At 36.2% G+C, this 21,513-nt stretch overlaps 1 long non-coding RNA gene across 1 annotated transcript; it reads left to right on the top strand.

Moving 5' to 3' along the window:
* The first annotated feature begins 7,780 nt into the window (after positions 1–7,780).
* Positions 7,781–16,301, top strand: LOC125584006. Its single transcript, XR_007321017.1, has 2 exons — positions 7,781–9,502; positions 9,753–16,301. It is a non-coding gene; the product is annotated as an uncharacterized LOC125584006 (long non-coding RNA).
* The last annotated feature ends 5,212 nt before the right edge of the window (positions 16,302–21,513 follow it).

A 21,513-nucleotide genomic window follows, 5' to 3' on the forward strand; every position in this document is an offset into this window, starting at 1 on the left:
GAAATCAAGATGGCAATCTTGGTTGGAGCTATCTAGGATGAGAGGACACAAACCCAGGAAGAAACACAGGGCACGGAGATGCTCAAACTGCAAGGAAACTGGCCATACGAAACCACAATGTACACAACCAGTTGACTAGTTGTCCAGACGACCTAAATTTAAGTCGTCCAGTCTTGATTACCCGTCCAGACGACTAAATTTTTAGTCGTCCAGTGTATTTTATTTTTAGACGACCTTCTACTAAGTCGTCTAGTGTATTTTATTTTTAGACGACCTTCTACTAAGTCGTCCAGTGTATTTTATTTTTAGACGACCTTCTACTATCCCTTCAAGTGTATTTTATTTTTAGACTACCTTCTACTATCCCTTCAAGTCGTCCAAACCTTCTAGACGACTTATTTGTAAGTCGTCCAGTTGGAAAACCTTCCAGACGACTTATAATAAGTCGTCCAAACCTTCTAGACGACTTATTTGTAAGTCGTCCAGTTGGAAAACCTTCCAGACGACTTATAATAAGTCGTCCAAACCTTCTAGACGACTTATTTGTAAGTCGTCCAGTTGGAAAACCTTCCAGACGACTTATTTGTAAGTCGTCCAGTTGGAAAACCTTCCAGACGACTTATTTCTTCCAGACAACTTATATCATGTTCAAATACAAAAATCATGTTAAAAAATCATGTTCAAATACAAAAATCATGTTAAAAAATCATGTTCAAATACAAAAATCATGTTAAAAAATCATGTTCAAATACAAATCTAATCATACATGCCCACGAACTTATCACCATCCACATTTTCTTTCAGATGCTGATCAACAAGCTCCTTCCATATATCCACCGCCATATTATCCCTCATTTTCTTCGCGTTGCACCTAGCAAAGTCTTTAGGGTCAAAGGAGCCCCCGAGCGCATGACATTCAATGTACTTTACAGTGTACACGCCACAATCACCATTGTTGGCCGTGGGTACACCTTTCAGCGGTCTCTCATATGTGTATGGCTCCAACCCGTATTTGACCCGCATTTCGTCGGTGGCTGCGCACTCAACAAGCAGATAAGGGACCATCTGGAGAAAAGGCTCCATTATCGCATCCCATGCGTCTGGTACACTAGATGAAGGTATGCTGTCCCAGACGACTATGTGCCTCTTAGGGATCGATATCCAAATAGCAACCCAATGCTTGTCGTCCAAGTTCACTGGCGCATAGATATCATCAATGTCCTCCCCCCACTTCTTGTTTGATTGGCAAAATGAAGGTATTGATCCGTCATAAAAATACGACGCCCCACCAGGTAGAACTCTTCCTAAACCTTTGTGATCAGGTTCCGATGTTTTGAAGAGCTGATACTGCTCTCTCCAAGACTGAGAAAAGTTGTGATCCAGGAAGCACATTCGCTCGCTCCTGAAAGCTTGTGGGTTCTCCTGATACCTCTGCCTTAGCACATTAATCCAAGCATCTATATGCTGCATATTAAATATAACAAGTTAGAAGTTACCAGACGAAGACGACTTATATTTAAGTCGTCTACGTGGTCGTCCAAGTAGACGACTTTCCAGACGATTTATCTTTAAGTCGTCTGGAAAGTAGTCTACTTGGACGACTTTGTAGACGACTTAAATCGTGTGCAGAAGACTTACGCAGTCTTCCAGCCATCCTCTGGCTGTCCGGAGGAAGTGGTACCACCTTGTTGGTGATGTACGTGGTTTGTCCTCGATCTTAGTTAAATAATGACTGCAAACAAAAAAGCAATCAGTTTTGGACGACTAAATCAAGCTATTATGGGTAAAGCAATCACTTACGGATCAGTTTTCAACCAATCAGCGAGTTCCTTCAACTTTTCTTTGTTTACTGGCGGAAATGGATTATAGGCTGCCACTTTATCTTTTTTTTTCTCTGCCATATAAGGAGATCTCACAGTAGGAGCAGGTTTCTTCGCTCGTTTACTCTTTGCACGCTTGTCCAATACAACCAGGCTCGGTTGTGAAACTGGATCGCTTGGCTCGGTGGAAGCGAGGCTCGGTTGTTGATCTGTGGAAGCGAGGCTCGGTTGGTGATCGGTGGAAGTGACAGCAACAATCTCTTTGGAGGTGACACCATCTGCTTTATTTACCGAGTTCGCCTCGGTTGCTGTATCCTCCGGCAACCATCTCTGCAATAAAAGTTGCACACAAGTTAACCCTGGACGACTTAAATAAAAGTTGTCTGGACGACTAGTTGACCCTGGACGACTTAAATAAAAGTTGTCTGGACGACTAGTTGACCCTGGACGACTTAAAATTAAGTCTTCCGTGGTCAACTAGTCGTCCAGACAACTTACGTTTAAGTCGTCCAGGGTCAACTAGTCGTCCAGACAACTTTTACAGTCGTCTGGACAACTAGTTAACCCTGGATTTGATACTAACATATTTGATTTGAGGAGGCTGTTTCTTTTGAGGAGGAGGCTGTTTCTTTTGAAGAGGAGGAGGCTGCTGCTGTTTCTTTTGAGGAGGAGGAGGCTGCTGTTTGGTTTGATGAGGAGGAGGCTGGTTACTAACCACGGTTTCATTGGCATGAGGGGTAGCCTGTTTGTTTCTACCCCCGGTTTCTTTGGCAAGAGGGGTAGGCTGTTTATCTTGAGGGGTAGCCTGATTGGTTAGAGGTGGAGGGGTAGCCTGATTGGTGACACCAACCTTCTTCTCCACAGCTTCCAATCTATCAGACAACTTCCTAAACTCCCTCATGCACTTATTAAACCCTTTTTTCATAGCCTCAGCTACGCCCTTGAACATAATTTCCAACTCCTCTCTGGTCACCCCTCTAGCCTCTTCTCTAGCCTCTTCTCTAGCCTCTTCAGGAGCCTCTTTACGAGCTTTCTTCCGAGGTCTTGGATTGTCTTCCTCCTCCTCCTCCTCCTCCAACACAACCATCTCTTTGGCCTTCTTCGATGGAGTCACAACCTTAGGTTTTGTATTGACCTTAGTACCAGTGACTTCCCAGCAATCCATGGTCCACTTCCACGGTCTCCGCTCATACATGACTTTAATGATGTTCTCCGCGGGCAGGTCCTCAACCTCAGAGTCCCATTTTGGCCACATTTCACTAATGTCCTTCTCAACAAAGTTGATCACGCGGGTCTGCAGTAAATAGAAGAATCGAGTTAGATATTTGAAAAAAAATACTAAATAGACGACTTAATTATAAGTCGTCTACTAAGTCGTCCAGCTGGAAGACCTTCCAGACGACTTATAATAAGTCGTCTAATAAGTCGTCCAGATGGAAGACTTTCCAGACGACTTAATTAAGTCGTCCGATAAGTCGTCCAGCTGGGAAGACTTTCCAGACGCCTTATTATAAGTCGTCTAATAAGTCGTCCAGATGGAAGACTTTCCAGACGACTAAATTAAGTCGTCCGATAAGTCGTCCAGCTGGGAAGACTTTCCAGACGACTTATTATAAGTCGTCCGATAAGTCGTCAAGCTGGACGACCTTCCAGACGACTTCCAGTCGTCTGCGCAGTCTTTTGGATTGAAGTAAATACCTGACTCAAGATAGCAGCTTTCATTGATCTGCGGCCTCTGCTGCCCTCGTAAGCCAGTATCGGTGGAGACGGACTGTCTGCTCTGGGACCACCAATACTAGCACCCAATTCCGGCATAGCTGTGTACGTCCAGACTTGAAGAACTTGTATAAACCCATCCACGGTGTAACAGCCAGCAATTTCTTTGTTCCACAAAGAGTCCATCAGCACCTTAAACGCGACTCTCCCCCATGGATAATTCTCAAACCGTTCTAAATCCATCACTAGCCTTGCCAGAGTAGATCGTGTAGCGGTTGAAAACTTTCTCCCTTCAATGAATCCAGTGAAGATGGAGAGGTACGCGAGCCGCTTGCGATCTTCCCTGGACCAATCCCCGCATCTCTTCAGTGCTGCTATTATCTGATCAGTAGTTGGCCCAGCTTCCAGATGAACTCCCAGCATCCCCCAGAAAGAAACCATCTCTGGGGTAACGTCACATTTTGGTGTCTCAAGGTCCTCGATGTACTCGCAGTTTAGACCAGTGAGGTTTTCAAACTCTAACAGTGAAAACCTCAAAGGTTCTGGACCAACGAGAGACCACATCTCATACTTCTTCTTAATGTCCAGCTTGAAACTGAGCATGTAGTGAACCAGCCTTGAAGCCCAACCAAATCCCTGCTCCTTGAACTTGATGAAAACTCCCAAACTCGACTCCTTGAGCTCTTCAAATTCGTCATCAGTAAGAGCTTTCCTAAGAGCAGTATGCAACTTGCTGTTATCCGTATGATACGAAATGCTATTGTGGGCTTCTGGCTCTTCCCCTGATGTGTATAACCTACGGGGGAGTTCTGGAATATCCATCCTTTTTGTCTGCAAAATAATCAAAGACAACAATATAAGTCCAGACGACTTAGTAGACGACTTATAATTAAGTCGTCTGGAAAGTCTTCCAAATGGACGACTTATATTTAAGTCATCTACTAAGTCGTCCAGTTGGAAGACAAAGCCGGACGACTTAAATTACTTACAAGTCTTCCAGTCGCAGAAGGAGTTGGAGTACTCGTCATTGCGGTTATAGATCTGAAAAAATAAACGTGAAACGGTGAGAATGAGTAAATTGATAGAGACAACGTTTTATGTTCATCTTTTCCTCGAGATTGATGACTTAGCGGCGTTAGGGTTTACAGAGAAACGGCGCTAAGGTTTACAGAGAAGAAGCGGCGGCGCTAGGGTTTAGAAGAAGCGGCGGCGCTAGTGTTTAGAGGAAGCGGCGGTGAGAACGTTGGTGACCACGGTGGCGAGGGCGACGGTTTGTTCGGAAATAGTGGAAGCGGCGGCGCTAGGGTTTAGAGGAATCGGCGGCGCTAGGGTTTAGAGGAATCGGCGGCGCTAGGGTTAGAAGAAGCTGCGGCGACAACGGTGAGAATGAAGTGAGATAGATAGCCGACGTTGAGAACGATGGTTTGTTCGGAAATCGTGGGAATTCGAAATCGCCTTTGAGAGAGAACTGTTAGGGTTTTGAGAGAGAACTGTTAGGGTTTCTGAATTTCGCGAAAAATGAAACAAAAAAAAAAATCACCTTATATATTGGGTAAATAATCCGGTTAGCTTTAAAAGTACATTGGTAAACTTTAAGGTTTGGTCCGGTTTAGACGACTTATTCTGGCTGATAATGTACAACAGACGACTTAATATTTAGTCGTCTGTTTTCAGACGACAAAATATTAAGTCGTCCTAGACCCTAAAATGAACCCCTAAACTAAAATGACTAGATTAACTAACTAACCACGTTATAAAATCAAATTATACTTAAATAGTGTTTACTATACACAGAAATGAACACGCATAAGTAATTTTAAAAATTTTCAAAAACGGTTTTAATGCTTTCCAAAATCTAACCCTAAGAACACATACAATACTACAACATATGTTGATGAAACATAAACTAAAGAATATCATGACTCACTACTTTCACTCATCTATGCTGAAAACAATTGAAATTTGTTATATCTTAATTTATACCTCCTAAGACATATGTTAATTACATAATTCCCATTTTTCACTTATCAAAATATTTTTTACAAAATTTTTAAATTATGTTTAAGACTAACTGTCCAGACGACTTTCAGTTAAGTCGTCTGGACGACTTATTTTTAAGTCGTCTAAACAGACGACTTGCGAGGGGTAGAAACGTAAAAAAAATTCCTTTTTTTTGTTTGGTCACAAGGGGATAGTTGTAATTTCAATAGCCTTTTAGGTTACTTTTGCGTTTGACCCAAGTTGGGGTATTGTTTTGGGTTTGACTCCAAGTTTTGAGTCACACTTGGCAATTCTCCCATAATAGTTGTCATAATTCATTTTTGTGCAACCGTTTGTTTCCGAAAAAACATAGAAAACAAATGTTTTAAAAAAATTGGTGACAGTTATTACTTCCAAAATTGCCAATTGACTTGTGTTTTATAGTATAAAAGATAAGGTTCTTCAGTTCATAATCAAACGAAGAAGGTTCTTTAATTTATAACAATGTAATTTTCTGGCTGACAAAGATGAACAATAGCATATACATATCGCATGTGAGCATGCCACCTTCCAAAATAATTTATGTCACATATTATCTTTGATTCTACTGATTTTGATGACCATTTACTATTATGGCATATGAATATTTGTTGCTTTTGCTTTTATGAAACTTCTCATATTATCTATGAATTTATCCAAAGAGAATTCTCGCCAGTTTTATGACCCTCTGCTTCCTTCGTTGCGAGTGTAACATCATCCCAAAACGCAACGTAGCAAACCTGATTTCACAATAAAAACTTCAATTGGAATGAATGCAGCATACAGAACAATTCAACAAAAGACTAAAGATGTGTTCAAAAATTAAAACAGTTCAAGAGAATCAGATTGACAAACCTTTTGAGTTGATGCCTTAGACAATCCAATGGGTTGGTAAAGGTTATCTCCCCCACCAAAGGTCCAAAGGCACATGCGGAGACTACAATTTTACAACTTCGCATATACTTATTATCTTCATCCGAAATACTAAACCCTCCATTCTCGTTGAAAACCCCACAGTGCACCGAAACTGTCTCACTCACCTGATCACAACAAAATAGCAATCAGCAATCAAGAAGCATAGAATGATAAGGAAACTCAAGTTATTAGCCTTGTAAGAGTTACCAAGTGATGACCTGAAAACGATTCTCTCTCAGCAAAATTTTGGTTCCCAGTAAACAAATTAAAACGCATCTCGTTCCCACGAACAAAAGAGCTTGAATCTGCACCGGTTAGGTACACAAGTTTCTTAACAGGGGAGCTTGACTCTTTACGCTATAAGATATCAAGATGCTCAAGCTCTTCAGGAGGCAGAAGCTTTAAACAACCTGACACACACAAATCTATCAATGGCAGATTCAAAGATGAAATGATAATGGAGAGAGAGCTTACGTTGCCAATGGCTTTAATTATTTATTGACAGAATCAATCTCCTTTCTAGCCAAAGCAACTTCTTTCCTCATGGGGTCAGCTAAACCTTCAAGTTTTTGATATGTAATTCCACCACTAAGCTTCTTGGTCATCAAGTATAACATTACCGAGAAGAAGAAATGGTTCTTCTCACAAAAAAAATAAAGAGCTTTGATCCACATAACTCATATAAGCCCCCAAAACCATATATTATATCATGTCTTTCGTGATACTGATCACTTCAGTTCTAGGCCTAACATTAAAGTCCGATCTTTTATGGAACAAAACAAAAAAGAAAACTTTTTTTTTGTTCAATCCAATTGTTAAATGCTGAAACAAAAATTTGAAGAATAAATAAGATTATGATGAGGATAATAAAATTATATAAACCTCACCAATCGCTCGGTCTCTTTTTCGACGCAACAAAGCTGAGCTTAAATCCTTTTCCAAACCTCCATCTTCTTCTTCTCGTTCTTCTCTTATTTAGCCCTGAAAGCCGACAAAGCTGTCCTCAACATCTCTTCATCTTCCTTCGACATTTGGACGATGGAGGAGAAGCGGCCGGACTTCAAATCAGAAAGGAACTTTGGTGTATTCACGGATTGAGAGGATGACAGCCAAGGGAAGAAGCTGCTGATCTTTGGAATTAGATTATTTTCCACTCCCATGAGTTTGCCACTCCTGGCCTCCCAAAAGCGGATCAACCGGACTTGAACGGTGGAGGAGCATTGTTCGGTCTTCAGGTCGGAAAGAAAGATTCAGGTCGGAAAGAAAGATCGATGCATTAGTCATTTTCTAGGTATAAGTCTACTGCCCTTTTTAGAGGGAATGAGAAGATGGTATTCATAGCAAAAATAGCTTACCTTTTTTATAATTGAAAACCCACCTTCTTGCATGAAGAAGCTTGCATTCAAGGTAGATTGTGGGTGATGATTTAAGAAGGAATTTAAGATGGGGAATCTGTAACTGGTAGAGATTGATAGTAAGAAGGTGAAACATCTCTCTCAGAACTCTTGTTTTGTCTCATTCTCGAATAGCGGAGGCGAAGCAACAAAAAAAAACCCTAATAGAAAAATGACGCTAGAAGCCGCGTTTACAATTGGAGAAACTCATTGCTGGGCTGGCTGAATCGAACAAACAAAAGGTCCATATCAAATAAAAAACCCACATAACAAAGCGTTAAATGAAACGTTGTGTTTCGTATAGGCTTGACACGTGCCGAGCCCACATGACTCAACTTTCTGACACGTCCGCCTACGTGGCGCGCTCAGGAGAGAGATAACATCTCTTTATTATACAAGATTTATGACGTAAAATTTTATTTTTTAATTTTACACATTAACTGAATCCAATAAACATAGAAATATTATTTTTTATAATTGTACACATTTATTTGAATACAATAAACATAGATCTCTTGTTTATATCCAGAGAATTTTTTTCATTTTTAATACTTTTGTTCTTATGTTTACTGTCTATTTGTTATATCTAGTTATATTTTGTTTTCATACTTTTTTAAAATCTTTATTTTGATTAGTATTAATTTTCATCAGCCTCTTGTTAATTTCCGTTGGGTTGAGTTTAATGATAAAAATGACTTATATTTTATTTTTGTTAATTTTGGTTTGATTTAACGTGAAAAAAACTAATTCCTAATTTAACTATCTTATTTTATTCTATAAATATCCCCTATTTGCCGGTTTACAAAAAATGAATATCCCCTATTTAGTTTTAAGATTTATGTTTTTCAATAGGAGTTTTCAAATTTAATCTATAACAATAAAATTACATTTTCTCTCTCCACATGTCGCCACATCAGCAGGGAGAAGTGGGCTTTTTTAGACACGTGGCGGCTCCTGATTCTTTTTTGACAAAAGTTGTATGGGTTTGCATACATTTAGGTTTGTTATTTGACAGCTTGGGTTAGCTTAGTGAAATCAGATACAAACCCAATAACATATCTCCCTAGACAAAGTCTATTGTCGATCGACATTGCTAATATGAAGCGATGTCGTAATTGTTTGTAGTTTGCATTCAATAATCATCATTTACAATGGCTGTAACATCACCGACCCACGTCTCCCACTATCCCTCATTCAATGGACCATTACTTTCTCAGAGGCTCCTAATCTACACCGTTCTCGATTCTGTCAGATTCATCAGTCTATCCTTCTGAGTCAATATAATCCTTAGAAAACCTCACACCAATCATGGCTGTGTCATCGATTCTGATCTATGAATCTACCAGGTGACGTTCCATGTTCATTCAGAAATCTTCTGTTTGAAATTAAGTTCAGTGTTGAAAGTGGTGAGCACCTTAGGGTTAGGGATTGTATTGGGATATGTGATTACTCAATAATGATCATGTCTTGCAGATTTGTTCTCTTCTTTCTTCTTCTTTGGTTGGTTGAGGTTCTGTTTTGTGGGATGCAGATTTAGTTGTGCCGAATACGGGAGATGATAAGAAGATATCCCTGTGGCGGATAGATGTGAATATTTTAGCAGTTCTGGTTGCTATGAAGGACAATGGTGATAAAGAGGTTAATTCCTTTCTAAATGACTATCTTCACTTTAATGTCTCTGATGCAGTTTCTATCTGCTGCATTATAGTGCACATTAAGAGTTTATCACAAAGTAGCGTATAGATATACGAACACATCACATTGATGAAATATTTTTAAACTATGAGGAATCCGCACATCTGGTTGTCTCGCAAATTTATATCCTTCTATAGCCGATATGATTATGTCTAACCCTCAACTGGTTCTTTCTGATTTGAACGTCTGCCAGTGTAAGGAAACTGTTGTCACTCGGATCCTTCGTTTTTGGGAAGCAAGGATTGAAGAATCCTAGAGAGCTTGTGGGGGTTGACATGGTTATGGTAAATGAAAAGGTATTTGTTCTCAACTGAGCCTAAGATATCTTTAAGTATATCATAAGTGTTATGAATATTGTGGTGATGTCCATATATCAAGTTCTAGATATACTTGTTCTCCACTTCCGGTTAGACTTTGTCTCCAAGCTATTGTAATCCTATATAAAGGTCTATTACTCAATGTATAAAACACATCAATTCTTCTCTTCTCTTCTCTTTTTCACTTATAACACGTTATCAGCACGAAACTCTAGCAGTCGTAAAAAACCCTAATCTGAGTATATTTAATTTTCGAATCTATTACCGTCGAAAGTCGTTCGCTAAGTCTATGTCGTCGAGAACGAGATAAGTATTTACATGTTAATGCTTTATGATTTTGAGTTCATCATGATTGTTTTCTTTATAAGACATCATGTTTATTTCAATATATGTTTGTTGATTTCTCGCGTAGTGTTTTAAAATAGATGGGTATCGCATGAATCACTGATTAATATTCGCTATTTTATTACTATGGTTTAATGAACGTTCAGTAACCTGTTTTCATTGATTTTATAGTAGCTCATGCATATAAAGTTCATGCCAAGTATGACCTATATTTTATTAATCAGAAATAGTTAAATTATTGGTATGGTTGTTTGATGATTCATTAGCTAATAAAATTTAATACTTAGGATAAAATTCAAGCTCATGTTTACATATACCTTGACGTTTGACTACAGAAATATGTGCTTAATCATTTAGCAACGATTATTATGTTATTAGAGAATATTTTATGAGTTAATTATAGCATACGATATAACAAAACATGTTTTATTTTTCTATCGTTTGATTATAGAGACAAGTGTCATTGAATAGTTCAATTCATTTGTGTCAATATTATGCACGCTAAATATTTTTTGGTTTGAGAGATCATTGGTTTAGAGAATTATCAGACTTGTTTGACAATTGCAAGAATATGGTTGGTAGGCGTGAGAAATCATTAGTCTAAATTATGGTTATTCAACTCAGATGTGAGTACAAGATCTATTTGTTGTTTATGTATTACTCATCAATTTTAAACTGTTGAGATGACCTAGTTAGAGATATATGTTTGATATATAATCGTTTTGAACTGTTTACTAACATATGGCAATATTTATATGAGCAAATTTAAAGTGTTTCAGGATTAACTACTTGCTATATATATATATAAAAAAAAAAATTTGTTTCAGAACACTGATCTTCGCTACACTCTTCATCGAGATAAGTACTATCTATCTATAATGTGTATCATTGATTCATGTGATAGTTAATTGATTGATTGGTTATAACCTTATTATGGCATGATAGTAAAGAGTTTATGAATCTGATAATGTTCATTAGACTGTTATTTGATTTTGGCTTTATATGTTTATGATATATTTTAGTTTATACATAATCATATATGATTAAAATAGTTCGTATCCTTACCATCATTTATATGAGAGTATTAAGATTAAGTTAAGTCTTGACTGTAAAATATTTACAAGTTCTTTAGAACAATCCAAAACGGTAAAATCACTAGAATGTGATTACCTAAAGTTCATTACGAACTTTTATATCTAAAGATTGTAAGACCTGAAGTCTGTAAATAAATCTTAACTATGATGAGAGTTAATGGAAAAAGGTATGATTACATATATGTAATTATCTAAAGCTCATTATGCATTTGGCATCTAAAGATTAGACGACCTGAAGTGTGTAAGTAAATCCCAACTATGTTGGCTGTTAAGTTTAAATGCAAATTTTTACTGATGCATATATATATTGAAAAATATTATTTTCACACAAGTAATGTTGTCCAGCAGACACATAATTGAAAAAAAAGATTAAAGAAGTTTATACTTGTATATTGTCTTCTTAAGACTCAGAAAATAGTGAGCTATTGAAATAAGATGATAAATCACGTCTAGTTGATTATGATCGCTCTCTTAAAGAGAATAGGACATTTATTTTGTGGAAAGAAAATCCACACAAATAGTACTGTTCAAAAAAAAAAGAACATAAAAGTGGTTATAGACATGAATGTGGATATAAATAAGGTCAAGATCCAAAGAGTTTCTTTTTAGAACTCATACTCTCAATTGAAGTTAGAAAAAATAAAGATGGTAATAAAGAAGAGATATGATTCGAAAATTATTGTGAGTACAATAAAAGGTAGTAAAATCTTATAGAATGTTTAACAAGAGGATATATATGAATGCTCCAGAAGAGTAGATAATATTACTGCTCATAAGAATGCTATTTAAAATCCTTATTCCATTATATTCTTATAAGTCTCAAAAGTTGGAAGGATATGAGAAAGAATACATGACCCATGTAGGTATGTTGTTGATTCAAAAAATGAGATTCATTCGAGATTAATAAACCTATAGTATTATCATCTCGAGGGGAAGACTTCAAGAATCTCACATTTTATGATAAGTGAAACATCCAGAAGATTATGTTTGCACTAAAACTAAGATTGATGAATCATTCTCAAAATAAATCTCTGGGATTTTGAGACACGTATGTTGAGACAATAAGCAAAATAAATGCTATTCACATTTCAGATAAGAAATATTTCTCAAGGCAATATAAGTATTTTAGAGAAAGTATCTATAGCCTCTTATATATTGTACTACACAAAAATTAGTGTAATGGAGATAAACGTATAGTAAACCAGAAGTTTACAAAATATTTGGCATGAACCAGTTAGACCATTTTTGTTCAGTAATGATGCAAAAAGATACATAGAGATTTATGTGAATATTCATTAAAGAACCAGAAGATTCTTGCTAATGATTTCACATATATTGTTTGCTCATAAGATAAAATGGTAATACGGTTTTCACCAGCCAAATGAAGTTATTGGCATGATTAAATAAGATGTTGGTGAACTGATCACCCACTATGCATCTTTATAATATTGGTGAAATCACGTCTTAAAGTCTTTGGCGACTATAAAAAATTTACTGGGATAAGTATTAAACATTTTGAGCAACAGTAATTTGCATCATGCCAACAAGTAATCACTAGTTCTCCCCGTAATTGGTATTGGGTCATAAACCAACAATTTTCCATCTAAGAATGTTGGATGTGCAATATACATTCTAGTTGCTCCACATAGAGCATAATTAAGATGTGTTATCAAATGAGGTTGGGAATATATGTTGGATATGAATCTCCATTGATACTTAAGAATCTTGAGCCATCCCTGAAGGATATAAGTAAAGCTCTATATGAATGCTAAAAGTGAGTTAGTATTTCCAACAAAAAAAGAGAGAAAATAAACAGCTTGAAAAGAAAATAAGTTGATATAAATTATCATTGAACTTCGGACTAAAGATAATGTGAAATAGAAGTTAAAAAGATAATTCAATTATGGCTTAGTAAAGCAGTTACTAGACACATTTACTGACCCATATAAATAGAGTGACCAAGTCACAAGACAAGCTGTAAATGCTTCAGTAAGAATATATGTTCTATAAAAACAATATCAAACTGCTAGTCACGCATGCAGCGTGGTATACATGTTGGTTCCTAAGATAAGAATCCTCATATATGAAAAGGAGCATATATTGATAATGGTCAAAACGAGGCAATAAAGTTTTTGAATGATCTCCAGATGAGACATTAAACATGACTGAAAGAAATTCAGGTATCTGAGACAATGAAGAGATCTCAATAAGTTATGTCATGTATAGAATAAAATGAAACCAATAAGTAAATCGACGTCGATGATATTTATGCATGCAAAGTAGCAGTTGATATGATGAATGAGAAAGAGGATCATGAAACAAAGTCTATTGAAAAGTGTACATAAATAAATGATTGGTCAAATCACAAAGAAGCAATAGACAAAGATACAAACTCTTGTGAAAAAGAGAGGTATTTGGACCAGTAGTCCATACACTTGAAAGTGTAAAACAATTGGGATAGAAATGAGTTGTTGCTCATAGAAAGATCAATATATCAATATGAAATTGATTGTGAAGAGACATAGTCTCATGTGGTAGATGTAACTACTTTCAAGTTCCTTATTAGTCTGGCATTAAAGGAAGAACTTGAATTATACAACCCACTGGAAACTGATAATCCCTGAAAGATAGAATCCCTGAAAGATAGAATCCATGAAGGATTGATGACAATGAAATCATGTTCCCGTGAACTCTACCTTTTCGATCAAATTGAAATAAAATATTTTATGGGATATATGGAAATGCACCCATTGGTATTTATCAAGAGATTATGAATCAATAGAATCATTGATTTGAATGTAATCAAAACTCTTGAAGAGTTATAACAATTTCTTTCTGAAAGATCTTGAAAAGACTACATTGTTATGTATTCTAAACAGGACATCTAGAATAAGAGATGTTATCTAAAAGATCCTTACGAGTGTTATTTGAGAAAGTTACTAATTTTTTTCATTTTCATAATTGAAAGATGTAATTTCATATGACAAGAAAGAAAGTCATTATAGTAATTTTTATAGTTACAAATGAATAACTTGTATGTACGAGGCGAAGGTCTAGAAGAATGTATGTAAGAAATTTGGCTTGAAGTCCAAATAGACCAAGAAATTATTGTCTATATCAAATGAGAATTGTGGACCAGAAGTCCATAGATCTTGAATACTCTAATCGAAAGAGTTTATTATGATATTCTCAATTTCAAAGGAGATTTATTTGATTGGAATGCATATCCTGAAGATATTGCTTTCAGGGGAAAAAGTATGAAAATGTGTGTGGTTGTACTCTTTTTCCTTATAATGGTTTTCATCCTATTAGGTTTTTCTTTAACGAGTCAATAAAGAACACACAAATGATAAACACCCAAAAGAAATGTTATCATTTCAAAGATGAAAGTCTACCATCATTCTGTATCCTTTGAGATCATGCACTGCAGAACAATGGCAATATCTGTGTCCTACAATTTTGTTCAAGTGACATTCCGCTGACTTATTTACTAAGGCGCTAACCACTGCTACTTTCAAGAAGTTAGTTCATCTAATCGGACTACATCATCTCAAAGATCTCGACGTATGTACACATGAGGGGAAGTCATTATACGCTGCACTCTTTTTCCCTTAATCATGGTTTTTTCCATTGGGTTTTCATGATAAGGTTTTTAACGAGGCAGCTCTACGGCGTTTTGAAAGCACTTTGGTATAATAGACATCAAAGAGAAGTGTTATGAATATTGTGGTGATGTCCATATGGAAAGTTCTAGATATATTTGTTCTCCACTCCAAGTTAGACTTTGTTTCAAAACTATTGTAATCCTATATAAAGGGACCATTACTCAATGAATAAAACACATCAATTCTTCTCTTCTCTTCTTCACTTATAACAATAAAAAGTTTATTGCTAATCTTTGATTGTCTTTAACGGATTGCAGTCCAGGAAACTAAAACTAAAATTCAACCACTAAGGACCGGTACGTATATCCCTCTGTATCATTGAAATTTTAATTTGTCTGTCAGACACTTAGTTTTATATTTCCAGTTCTTAATCCTCTTAAATGTTGCACCCCGCAGGGACTGTATCAGTGATGTTGCTTCTACCTCAGACCCAATAGAGTATGAAGGTGTTCAAAAATTTGAAACTTTAATAGTGGTTGAGCTTAACTCTGACCCCAGATGCAGCATGAACCTCATGTCACCCTCTATTATTGCTTCACCGATGTTTACTTTAATGGTTTCCCATCTATCATATCAACAGACTACAAATGGGTGTTTGTGTATTTTGATGGTCAGATGACAAATTTCCTTTGCTGCTGATATTGTACAGCTTATGGTAGTACTGAACAGTAACCATTGCAATGAATGTGTTAAAATCATGACAAGCACAACCACTGAAAAGGTAAGTTTTTTTGTATGGCAGAAACAAGGTGCAGAAGACCCAGAACGTAGGCCGCTTCCACATTGCGTAAAGTACCTAGTGGGCAGCATTTCATTTTCCAGTTGAAGCTGTCTCCATTCAACTTCTCATCAAAGCATCAAAACTTCATCGTTTCACATATATTTGACTACAATCAGCGTCCACCACTCCCAAGCTTATGCAGAGGGTGTAAGTACAACCATTAACTATATCTGTATTTTGGTTCTTAAGACTCATATGGGTGCTGCGTAAGAGATGTTAACAACCTTGGAGACCACTGTAGATGATGGACCCGCTCTGAGATTGGTAATTGCGGAGTGATTGAGGGAGCTATAGCCGCAACTGGTGTCTTGCATGATGAACGTGTGCCATGTGGATACATTGCTGATGGTGCACCACTTGAGGAGAATGGTCACACCGGAAAAAACCACACACTACTTAACGTCCAAGGTTTTACAAAGTGTCCAACTCCAATGCCTGCTACTGCTTCTGCGTAGGATTTCTTCTTTGCTTAAGTTTGAATAAATTGTTTAGCGTATCGCTGGTTATTTAAAATTTATTGTCGTTGCTTTTTTTTACTCATCTTCTTCTTGGCTTGGATACTACATAAACTACTACGTTTCAAGTTTGAAATTAACAGCTTCTAAGTGTGCCAGTTGTTGTCATTTGACACATATCAACCACCCAAATACATATACAAGAGTTCAGTTTCTTTCACAACCATTAGAGAGAGACTAATTCTAACTAATCTAGAGTCACTATAGTCGCCAGCTGCCGAGTAATGGAAAGTTCTATTAGAGAAGAGTTATGTTCTTAGTTTAGCCCATCACGTTCATGAGCTTCAAAGAATTTTGTCATACATTTATTGGTCTTACAAACAGATGTGTCCAGCAATCACTCTTCCATTTATCAAAAGGATAAAATGCAATTTAACTCATGCTGAGTTCTGTCCAGATCATGTACCTTTTGACCTATCGTACAAGAATTCAATGAAGCGGATGTAGAGTCAATTCAAGTTCGGATTCTCTTACTTCTCAATTCCAAGAAATTAAAATTGGAAAACATTTGTTGTTGTTACTGCGATGTAGTAGTTATTGTAAACAATAAGTAGTTGCAATCTTCCCATATGCAGCTTACTCTGTTTCTTACATGTCTACGGCGCCCTAGATGTAGCATGAAAAGTTACCGGTGTTGCATTGTATGGCGTTGGCTTGATAGTAAATAACTCAGACTTTCGTAATGGCTTTGTACGGTCTCATGGGTTAATTATATAGTTTACCCATCTTAATGAAATTAAATATATTTTTTCAGTTAAGCTTTTTTTAGCTAAGCTTCAGTTCCAAGCAAACATTAAGACAAATTCTTAAAGCTCATTAGTCCAGTGAATACCGAAAAAGTAAAGCAATCCAATAACTTCATTTCTCTCAGAAACTATACGATCTAAAAAAAAATTAAGTTAAACTTCACAGAATCAACACATATAACCGCCCGATAATATGGTGAGAAAGTTCTCATACCTAGAATTCAGTTGTCACCTAACGAGAACATACAGCCATTGTGCAAACGTCAATATCCTCTTAGGCTATGCTACGCTATGACTATTTGATATCACTCAAATTACCATAAGGAGTGAATTATTCTCTCAAATAAGAGGTTCAGATGTAGTATTTAGGGATCAAATCCACAGAAACTCTAGGATTACACAATAGATTTATATTCTTTGAATTAAAGCTAGATTACTAGGTTAATAGGTTTTAAAGCAGTAAATGAATTGGCGAGCAAGGTAATTGCTCGATTGGTTTGATTTGAGGTTGTTAACCGTTCGGGAATATAGCTAGATTCAGGTATATTCTCAGGTATGATAAGTAAATAACTTAATTTGGGTTTTTAAGGGTTTATTGATATCAATTGTTCTCGAACTCAAACTTAGGTATAATCAATTAGATTTTCTAATCTGGATCTCGGATTTCAACTTTCGTATGTTAATCATGAGAAAGTGTTGATCGATGATTCATAAAGAATATCGATCGATACACCTTTCAAAATATCGATCGATAGAACTGTCGTCTCGTCGATCGATGCTGCTTTCTAGAAAGCTTACACGCGGGTTTGATCAGTGTTCTCTAACTTACTAGACCAAATTTCGTGTGTATCTAGTCAGTTAGATCATACTAGTTTAGTTTCAGGTAAAAGGCCAACTTCTCACTTGCACCAATCGGATCTAAGATTCATGATTTATCAACCCTAAGCTTAGTAGTAAGAACAACTAGACGAAGAACTAATTAAATCACCCTAACAAAAATTTAAGCTAGCAATACATAAATCAACCTTATGAGAAACCTAAATCTAACAGTGAGATTACTCAGACATATTCATAAAAGACATGGTTATGATGGTCTGAAAAATATTGCAATAGATAAATAAACAGAATAGAGTAAAGAAACAAAGAGAGTTCAAGATCTTCTCTCTCTCAAGGTGTACAGATCTCTCTCAAGGTGTACAGATCTCTCTTTCCAATCCTAAGCTCTCTCTCTCTATAATAGTATGAAGCATCGCTGTCAACAATGGCTTAGAAACAGTAAAATAAGGTTTTTAGTCATGCAGGGATATTCTGGTAATTTGTGGTAACTTATGGGCCTAAATTAGTCATAAAATATAACAGGACTGCATTCTGGAAACACCGTCGATCGATGTCAAGCCTTCACCATCGATCGATTTTCCTTCATCTCCTCGACAGCTTCCTCTCGTGAGGCAGACTGACCACTCTTCAGTAAAACAGACATAACTTCTGCTACAGGATGCTGATTGACCTCAAACCGGTGGCATTGGAAATCTAACTCAAAGCTCTATTTTGTATCAAAAGATGGGCTCAATCTAACGGCGGAAAGGTGTCCATCCATAGCTAAACATCTGATACGTATGTGCAGCTCTGCACTCAAAAGGCTCCAAAAGACACCAAAATCACCACTTTCTTCCAAATCGTCCATGAAGTTGTAAACACTCTAAATAGACTCTATATCGTAATAATTAGTTATTAAAACACTTATAAATCATGGCTAAAAATGGGTAAAATCTATGGCCTATCAACTCCTCCAGACTTACCATTTTGCTTATTCTCAAGCAAAACATACAGGCAGACTCTCTGAAAGAGGTTTAAAAACAGCAGGGACTCACAGATTTAAAACTTATAATCATCACTTTAGGAAATCCTAATCTCAGAAGCACATTATACCATATCCTAGTCTAGCAACCAAATTCACCTAGTCAACAATTTAGCAAATCATATCTGACAATCCCCTCTACCAACCTCATTTCTTGCATAAATAAAAGTGTAGGCTTTACCTTCGGGGTATCGATCACAGAATGTAAAGATACTCAAACAAGTATCTGGATCTGCAGGTAAATAAGAGTTCTTTTCCTCTCTCTCTACTAATTTCTCTCTCAGTCAAAGTCTGCTTTATTGCAAGATCATTGACCAAGATTGGACAGGCTTCTACGAATAAAGCTTTAATAGTTTTAGCCACCAAATCATGTTCACTTCTTTTTGACCTATATCCTAGGATTCTTTGTGAATTAAGCCTTTATGGTTATAGCCACCAAGTCATGTTTGAATCCTCTACCTATAAAATTCTTATGAATCAAGCCTTAATGGTTGTAGCCACCAAGTCCTATTCGAATTCTTTTCCTAAATTATCATCTATATATATATTTTTTTTTTCTTTTTTTTCATTTTCCTTTTTTATACATTTTTTTTTCAATCTAAATTTCGAAATAGAGAGAGAGAGAGAGGGTGACATATCTACACAAGGCTTTACCTTCCAGACTTGTTTGAAGAATCCGATCTCATGTATACCAAGCCCCAAGACAAGCAAAGTTGAGCTCAGTTAGGTTGGAGGTCAGCTTTGGTTTCTTCAAACATTCTCAGCAAGTGTAACATAATTGACAGGTTGATCCACTTTGGTATCTTTAGTGCTATCTGCAACTAGTAAGTCTAGAATGGTGTGGTTATATAACAAGCAAAATCAATAAGTTCATTGTCCCCTTCTTGACTCAATAAAAACTTTTTTTTAAACAGTTTAATAAGACTCATGAATTAAACTAATATCAGTAAACCTCCCCCAGACTTAAACTACACTGTCCCCAGTGTAAATTCAGTCAGAGTTATGGTGGTAACTAAATCAAAACGACTCAATTTATAACAAGTAAGAACGATATACCAGACCAGAATATATGTCGATCGATGTGAAGATGGTTTCATCGGTCGCGGTAGGTGTTGTTATGTCGAACGATATCGGTAGGGTCTCGTCGGTCGATATTATTGGTAACCGTCTACTCGGATTTTCTTATATATATATATTAAACTACTTAAACTAATTCCTATAAATGGATTGCCTCCCATTCAGCGCTTATTTTAAGTCTTGAGCTTGACTTAAGATCTGATGTTTAATGATCCGGAAGGCCTAAATGTAAATGTCTGCTATTAGGTGGTTTAGCCCAATAATGTTTCACTCGTTGTCCATTCACTTTAAATTCTTCCCTTTTATCATTTACAAGTGTAATGGTTCCTTAAGGTTTGACATCCACAACAGTGAAAGGACCTGACCAACGAGATCGGAGTTTTCCACGAAACAGCGTTAGCTGAGAATTATATAACAGCACTTGATCATTTGGTTCGAAGTGTCTGGAGATGATCTTTTTATCATGGTATGATTTTGTCTTCTCTTTATATATTTTCGAGTTCTCATAGGCTAAGTGTCTGATTTCATCCAGCTGATTAAGCTTTACGAGTCTCCTTTCGGTAGCTGGATTAATGTCGAAATTTAATAGTTTTATTGCCCATGCTGCCTTGTGTTCTAGCTCAACTGGTAGGTGACAAGATTTTCCATAGAGCAGGTGAAATGGGGTTGTTCCTAATGGAGTTTTGAATGCAGTCCGGTAAGCCCAAAGTGCATTGTTCAGTTTCCTAGACCAATCTTTCCTAGCAATTCCCACGGTCTTTTCTAAGATTACTTTGATCTATCGATTTGAGACTTCTACTTGTCCACTTGTTTGTGGATGGTAAGGCGTAGCAACTCTATGGTGATCCCACTACAGGAAATATGAATATTAATAGCAGAATATGATAGCGTTTTTTTCGATTATGCTATGGTTGACATACCTCTTACTTTAAGATAGCGTTTGCGAAAATGCAAACGCTATGCAAAACTAAAACGGAAAATAATTGATTTTTCCTCTCACCCTTGTTTCATTTTTCCTCTCATTCCACTTTATTTGCCTCCAAAAATCCTAAACCCTAAAACCAAAATTTTAAACACAACCCCTAAATTCTAACAAAAACTTTAAACGCTAATATTTTAACATCAAATCTCAAATTTAACTTCAATCTTAAATATAAACTCAAAATTTAATATTTTTAGAAATTAACCTCAAATCTTAAATCAATACCCCAAACCCTTAACTTTCAAACTCTCTACTCAAACCTTATTCTAAACTCCAAACTTGAAAACTAATTTTAAAAATTAATCATATACCCTAAACTATAACTAAAAATATTTAAATTCAAATCTTTTTATTATTTTTTAAAATAATCATATACCATAAGCTCTAATTAGAAATCTTTTTGTCTATGAATATTATATATATATATATATATATATATATATCACATATCCTAAATTAATTATATATCATAAACTCTAACTAGAAATCTAAAAATTCTAATCTTTTTATTATTTTAAAACATTTTAGTTTCAAATTTTAAATCTAATACCATAAACCTAAACTCTAAATGTAT

This window comes from Brassica napus, chromosome C3 (assembly GCF_020379485.1).
Source record: "Brassica napus cultivar Da-Ae chromosome C3, Da-Ae, whole genome shotgun sequence".
Lineage (NCBI taxonomy): Eukaryota > Viridiplantae > Streptophyta > Magnoliopsida > Brassicales > Brassicaceae > Brassica > Brassica napus.